We start from the raw sequence: 8,558 nt of genomic DNA, 5'->3' as shown, positions 1-8,558 counted from the left end.
CGAGATACTCTTTAATATATCCGAGCTACGTATTATGTATCCAGTTTATGTTACTTTTTGAGGGATTAATGTAATTACAAACTAAAGAGGGATAAATTTTAATATCATATTAAAACTATGTGATTCCTAAAACTTATCCTTTCTATGACCTAAGTTGACAGAAACCTGTAATTTCTTGAATTAAAGTACTCATAAACTTGAATTATTTTCTACTTAGATTTCCTGGCATTAATACAGAGTTTAAGTATAGAACTTATAAGAAAGTTACCCCTAAAAAGTAGGACATAACTTCCTGACGTTATTAAAATGAAAAACTACACTACTACATAAAATAACCACTACTAGAAAAAACAACAAACGAATACTATTGTAATAATAACATATTGTTGTATATTAGTGCAATAAGTGTGGTTGTATTATATTTATTGTTACATTTAAATATTAATGATGGATATATAGTGAATTAATTAGCACAATAAGTTGGGTGGTTGTATTAAATTCTTAAATATTGATTATGGGTATATTATTTTACTCATCATGTTATCACGTATATTTTTTTAAGAAAATATATCAATATAATTAAGCAATCTGTTAATTAAACATATCAAGAATAAGATCTTATGTCTATATCAAAATAATTGTCTTTAATTGCACATAAATAAGGCTTTTCTTGCAAAAGTGTTATATATACATATATTTGCAGTTTCTTTTGGCAAATTAATACTGTAAGCAAAAAATTAAGATTTAAATTCCTCAATGGCACGATTTTTCCCCATGAAGGGTGGTGAAGGTGCACTAAAAACTCCTTATTACAGGTAATATATAGTTTGTGGCTATATATTTTTCATTAAGGAGATTTTTAAATTTAAGTTAAATTATTTCTTAATATATAACGGTATTATTCCTTTGGGAGGAAAAATGAGGGGGGAAAATAAAGACATTTATGAATTCCAATCAGTTTTTGTTATTTGAACGAACATCTCAAAATTCCAATTATTTCATTTTTTGATACATTATATGAACTGCAAATCAGTCAAGACTCTCTAGTTTTAACCGCTTCTCTATAGTACCAGTTGTTGCTTTATTATTAGCCTCACGCTTCTACTTTGAACATAATTGAAGAGTATCAAGATCGATTTTAAAATTAAACAGAAAGTATGCCACGACACATGAAGTAATTAGTTTGAGCTATATTAGGTGTCCAAACTCGCCTATATGTTACAAAAATTTGTGCTGAACTAATGTAGCATGATTTGTCTAAATTAAATTCTTGTTAATCACCTAAAGACTTGAGTGAATTGAATTATTTATCGAAAAATTATATATTACACATAAAAGTCATCAAGTATTAATTACTTTTTGCAATGGTACACAATTTTTGTTTTATTTATTTATTTATTTTTGTAGAGAAATGCTACAAATAATGCAAAAGTTATGGTCAGAGAGGCAATTATTGAAAGTTTTGATATACAAACCAAAACATTTTGTATTGTAGATATGGGATGTTCAGTTGGACCAAACACATTTTTTGCAATGCAAAATATTGTAGAGGCCATAAAAGATAAGTATCATTCTACAAGTCCTGAAATCGAATTTCAAGTTCTCTTCAACGATCATATCACGAACGATTTCAATATCTTATTCAAATCACTATATTCCGAGCAAAAGCGATATTTTGAAGCTGCAATTCCGGGTTCTTTCTATGGACGATGTTCCCCTCGTGCCCTCTTCATATCGTGTATTCTTGTTACACGTTACAATGGTTGTCCCGAGTGCCAAAAGATATGCAGAATAATAGAAGAATTCATTATGATGGTGTTTCTATCGAAGTATGGAATGCTTATGTTGCTCAATTTCACAAGGATATGGAAGTATTGTTGAGTGCAAGGGCAGAGGAAATTGTTCCTGGAGGCTTAATTGTTCTTGTTTTGCCATCTATTCCAAGTGAAATACACTACTCCAAAATTGGATAGAGGATATTCACATTTCTTGAGTATAGTCTTATTGATATGGTCAATGAGGTCAGCCACTCATAGCCTTATACTCTCTCTGTTTCAATTTATTTATATCCTACTTCCTTTATAGTCAATGTTATGTTACTTTTTCTAAATTTAGTAATTTTGTAATTATGATGTCGATCACATGATAAGTTGACGTATAGGATGCTCAAATTTCTTGATCTAGTCTTATTAACATGGTCAATAAGGTGAGCGACTCATAAGCTTATACTCTCTCTCTCTCTCTCTCTCTCTCTCTCTCTCTCTCTCTCAACATATGTGTCATCTTATTTTCATTTGTTTTTTTGTCTAAAAAAAGGCATCATCTAAATCTAGTAAACTTTTCTATTATAACATTTTATAAGGCATAGTTAAGATCACAATATGAAATTTTGGTATATTTATGCGTATTTTTAGCTTAAAATTGTAAGATTCAAAAGTTTATGTTACTTTCTTAAACTCTTTTGTCATAGTCAAGGTAAGACACTTTAAACGAAAGAACTAGATAGTATATGTTAAGTATCTTGGATATTGACTTCAAATCTCATATCTTGAATGTCTTGGATCCTCTATCCAATTGCGGAGTCAAAACACTCCTAATAACTGAATTCAAATAATTGCAAATTCGATAAGGGGATTCGATTGAACCCCCTCATTAGCTTTGTCACCATCTCTATTCCATTTTATGTGACACATTTTCTTTTTCATACAGGGAATGTCGAAGAATCTCTTGTTGACTCATTCACTTTTCCAGTATATTATGCGTCTCTAAAGAGATGACTAAAGCTGTGGAGAATAATGGATGTTTTAGCATTTAAAGAATGGAGCTAACAAGTCCGTAGTCCTGCATTTATGCAAATAGTTTCATCAATCACATAGGAGCTGGTTTTGAAGAAATGTTCACCATACATTTTGGAAGTAAAATTGCAGATTAAATGTTTGAGAGGACTTTAGAAAAAGTCGAAGAGATTTCTGCATGGTTGGAAGATGAATATTGCAAGACTACAAGGCAGTTGTGTCTAGTTTTAAAATGTAAAATCAACTTGTAAAGCCTTCCATATATCTATAAAGCATAAATGATCTATTTTGTGTCTATCGGCTATCAAATGTTTCAAATAAGTTGTGTTTAAACAACTAGTTTTATTGAAATGTTTCATATTGCGTGTTTATATATGCTCTCTTCATCATTATCTTCCTAAAAAATATAGTGACGTGAAATAGTTAAAGCATATATCACATTTTAATGACCCTTCATGTCAATTCCTCTTTATTGTGTTCTTTTTGACATTACGAGTTTTCATATAGCGATCCTGAGTCATTTATAACTTACTCGGACTAATAGTTCGTTCATCTGTCGTTCATTTAATTATTATAAGATTTTTTGTGTTCTGGAACTTTTGAAACTTCTACGGTTGATTTCGGTCAAAACATCACGTAGACGGAGGTGTTGTCTTTTTGATACATGAAATAGTTAAACTTGTACCACAGGGAGGCAAGTAAGTACCAATATATCTGGCACATCGCTCTGAAGGTTGTTGTCTCATTGATTTGACATATTTTTTTTCTTTTACTCTTGACAGGACGGGACTTAGATTGCCTCCCCTTGACAGGCCTAATATCCATCTCAAGTAAGATTCTCCACACGCAACATTGATTTGTCCCCTATATTTGTAAAACTCAAGCTCATCACAATGTAAAATGTAATGAGTGATTGTGCATCATTTGATGGGAACAGTAGCATTACTATAACTTTAGTCAGAAGTTCATTGTACATAAGCTAAATTTAAATTATCATACTGAGGTAATGATTTTATAATCTAAATTTTGCATTTCTTTGAACTAGTTAGTTATATAAAATTTAAAAATTACGAAATTTTAAATTTTTCCTCTTCTTTGAATAAATATAATAATTCTTACTTAACAAATATAAACGAACCTAGGTTGAAAAAATTGATGATCTCTCGGATTAGAAAGGTGAACAAATATAAATAGCTATGACAGTGAAATAATTTTTTTATTTTGTGCTACAGGAAGATATGTTGAAAATATTGCCACAATTTTACTTTGCCACTGAATCGTCTTTATATCATTTTGTGCAGGTGGATATTGTTTGTTGTGGTAAAAAGTTGAATGGAGATATAACGCTTAAAGGCATTCAACTTAGATGGAAGTCACACCTTCCTTCCTAATTCTGGAAGGGAAAGGCTAAATGGGAGTTGGAGAAGGCTATGACTCAGACTTAAAGACTTATGAGTAGACAATTTTGGTACTTGCAGCATAATAGTCTCAGAGCTATTAGTACCTTAATTCTCTGCCTTATTATCGGCAAACCATCCATGTTTTCGACTTGTATTGTCTAGTTTCCAACGAAAGTTTATGCTATAGACTTCTATATTAGCAAATCTTTCAGCATGCATCTTATAATAAATGGGGTTTTTTGATTCTCACTAATTTGTATTCCTCTAAAAGGAGAAGGAAGTGAGACTATTTTACCTATCAAATTTTATCATAAGATTTAAGCATTTAATTATCAAATTTTATTATAAGATTTAAGCATTTAATTAGTCTTAACGGGTCTTTAATCATTAATATCTTGAACAAATTCTTAGAATCATTAAGATGTATTCTTTTGTGGATAATATTCAATGCCACACTCACCAACCACGACCATTAACCACTTCTTTCATCATACTTATGCGAAGCATCTTCTTGGAATTTAACTCTGATATGAAATATATATTTTGTGAACTTGAGACATCGTAAATATCTTGGTATTACATAATTATTTGATTTTCTTTTGTAGAATGCAAGCTATTGATTGCATTTCACCAAATAACATCTAACGTCTTCTATATTGATTTGTCTCCTATATTTTTAAATCTCATACTCATCACCATGTAAAATGAAATGACCGATTTCGCAACATTTTGCAACACTCGATGAAAGTTTGAATATGAATGGCTTAGACCTTAGTCCATCAAGTGCATTTGTTATAATTAAGATTTATACATTTAATTAATCATTAAGATGTTGAACAAAGTCTTAATATCTTGTGTAGATAATTTACCACTCTATCCACAATCACTAACCATCATCATTTTCGTTGTCAATCACCAAACACCTTCGTCATGACCACCATTGACAACCACACTTGATACAAGCTCATTCGAAGGCAAATATCATTACACATTCTATCATATAGAATACTTACTGTACTCGATGTTTGGTGCAAACTTATATTATACTTATTGGTTTGAACTTCTCTTATATGTTTTGATAAATATACAATTTGAGTTCAAAAATGATTTTGATCTAGATTTGCTTCGTCTAGCTTCATATTAACTATCCTCTAGGAAAATGCTTTGTACCATTATACTTGTGGTGATTAGGAATATGGGGTGGGCTTACAATGGTGCTTTATAAACTGTAAAATTATACTTGGGTGATTAGGAATACGAGGTGGGGTTGTAATGGTGCTTTATAACTTGTAACATTATACTTGTGGTGATTTGCTTTTCACAAAAAAATGGAAAAGGAGATTACGAGATGTGGAATCATGATAAAAGTTTATGTATCCAACCAACTTTACTAACAAAATTCCTCTCTAAATGAACTATCTACATGCTTTATTTTCCTATATAGTAATATTAACATATATATCATATTTCCTTTTGAGCAAAACTGTTACTCTCCAAAACTTAAAAGTCTATATAATCTTAAAGAACAATTCTTCAGACAAAAGAAATCATTTAATTTCCATATCACCCACTAAAAAAGAAAAGAAATTACATTGATCTGAAATCATATAGTAGCTTTAAGATTGCTTACTGAATGTGATAGCTGAGAACTGTGATTCTTCGCTCGATCAATTCTTGCCATCACGCTCTGACTTTAGCATCTGCCGAGCACATCTAAGCGAAAAATAGAAAAAAAGTGCCTGGATTTCAATTGGATACCCTTTTTCTCTGTTCCAGGTACAAGTCAAGTTGAATTTACAAAAAAAAACATTCAGTGCATATTCCCAATTTATTTATGATAATAACGAACTCATTTCTGAAGCTAAGGAAAAATCTTATAAAATCAACAAAACATTCTAATTTCTCGTTGCTTGTGATGATTGAGACGTTGCTTTCATTTGAGCTAAGATGCTAGCATATTGTACGACAGTGTGTTGTGGAGTATATTGATAAGAGAGGCCAAACTTTGAAAATTTTGGTTCAGTCTGCACCAAAATGACCTGGTAATGATTTTTTCCCAAGAGTTTCCTTCAATATCTCGAAGAATCCACTCATAATCAGATGTGATGTTTCCCATGAGGAAATCGGAAGATACTCCATCTACAAAAGAAACAAACATCTTATGAGGCAACCATTCTCATAATAGTAATTTTTTTAATTAGGTAAAGTACAATAATAGAATTCTTCTCCTGAAGTGTAAAAAAAAAATATTTTACAACATAACTATATTTAAAAAAAAAATAAAGGCTTAACCACATAAAAAGCTTCAACTGAGAATAAATCTCTAAAAGTATTTGCATACCTCCATTACTATTCCCCTCAAGTTCTCAGAATTTATTTGAACAACTTTGCCTACTCGCACCCGGAAGTCACCAAGTCGATACTGAAACTTCTATGTCATACAAATATTTTAATTAATGAGTATTTATGAAGACAAGATTTAATTTGATGGTGTTATATAAGTATATCATCCTCAATACGAACAACAATTTGCAGATCTCAATATAATACAAACCTCACAATTAACTGCAAGCTTCATTCTGTAAGATTGTAAGTTCTCCATTATTATCTGCATTGATGATTCTGCTTCCACAATCAGTCGTTGCCTAATAAGTCTCATGTAAAACTTGTCGGGTTGTTCTTGAAGTGAAACCCCTAAAAAAATTTGGGGAATTTCTGATTCATTTGCTTGTTCTAGTAAAAGAAAAAAAAATTAATCAACACTCAAATATCGTATATGGGTACAAAAGTACTCTTAAAAATGACATGATGTGAAAGTTAGAAACGCGAGATATATAGATTATCGATCTTACATTTCGATCTATTCTTGATCCAAAAAATTTCAATACTTCTTCACTTTTTTATACATTATCTTACAAAGTAAAAAAACCCCAAGTCCAATCTTTATAATGCATCGAGAGGAGAAAAACAGAGAGATCATCTCTTTTTTAAATTGTGTTTACAGACATAATTTATTAAGTATTGATGAAATACCTTTGAGTATGGACTTATAGAAGCAAAAAGTATTGTTCCATCCTCCTTCTTTAACACCATTAATTCTCTCAACACAATTAAATACTTCTATCATTATTTGACGATTGATTGCTGTACCTGCATTTGGTTGCCAACACAAAACCCTAACAACAAACAAAGTAACAAACTGTAAACTTAAGCATACACACCAAAATCATTCAAAATGTTATGTTTCTAGTGAATTCAAAGTCGTTACCATTTGATTGGCATGTTGTTGATTGCAAGTATAGTTTCTTTTCGTCTTAACAAAAAATTCGTTCAAAAAGAAGAAAAGTTGCTAATACAAGGAAAGATAAGAGAATGAATCTTAAAGTTTTTATGTTATAGTTTGAAAGTGTCTGAAAGCATAAATCTGTATTTATAGTGGACAATGATATACCGTGGTTTCACGGTATTATGAATACTTTTTCCTTAAGTTTAGTGTGTCCAAAAGCCTTTTTGTGCTAATTTTTATGTAAGTTTCTCTTTATTTGCAGGAAATCTGTCTAAAAGAGGAATGCAGAGGTTTTTGAGCAAGAAATACAGAAAAGTACCACCTACGGATCTTGTGACGGTTCATTGTGCCCGTGACGGTCCGTAGGTGGCATCATAGTGTAGCTGCTGAAGGAAGATGGGGAAGTCTGACCAAGTGTGGGGTTACGGAGTTCGTGACGGACCGTCGTATCCATAACGGTCCGTCCTGCTGGTTCGTCATGAAGTTCAGTGAAGTAGTCCCAAAACCCAAATTCCAAGAGTTTAAGTATTTTGGAACGGAGACCATCGACAGACCGTTGTGCCTGTGACGATCTGTCATATCTGCCGTCGATGATAATGAAGAGAGCAGCAGAAGAAATTGAACAAGTATGGGACGACGGAGTCCATGACGGTCCGTCGTGACCACGACGATCCGTCGCGAGGTCCGTCGATCCAGCCACGTTTTGACAGATTTCCAGCAAATAGAGTCCTTATGTAATTAGGTTTTTATTTTTTTATACATAGTTCGAAAAACCTCGTTTCCGAGGTTAGACTCGTGATTATTTTTTTTAGACCTTTTGTGAGATTCTTGATTATTTTGAGATTCTTGTAATTGATTGTTGGTGATTTTTGTTGATTAATCAAGCGAACTTTCGGATTTTACTCTTTCTTATTGAAGTAAATACATGAATTCTTATACCATATATTTGAATATTGTGATTATAACTATGGGTAACTAAACTCCATAACTAGGGTTGTGGGAACCATAGGCAAATAATGAGGTAAAACCTAACTAAAATAACAATTCTAGAATAGTGTCTTGCATGTATTGATAATT

The 8,558-nt window shown here is 31.6% G+C and overlaps 1 pseudogene; it reads right to left on the bottom strand.

The window, feature by feature from the left end:
* Positions 1–6,090: 6,090 nt before the first annotated feature.
* Positions 6,091–7,477, bottom strand: LOC114074430 (annotated as a pseudogene).
* Positions 7,478–8,558: the final 1,081 nt, after the last annotated feature.

The sequence above is a fragment of the Solanum pennellii genome, chromosome 10 (assembly GCF_001406875.1).
Source record: "Solanum pennellii chromosome 10, SPENNV200".
NCBI classification, from domain to species: Eukaryota; Viridiplantae; Streptophyta; class Magnoliopsida; order Solanales; family Solanaceae; genus Solanum; species Solanum pennellii.
The sequence above is the reverse complement of the archived record's forward strand: the minus strand, read 5'-3'. Positions and strand labels throughout refer to the sequence as shown.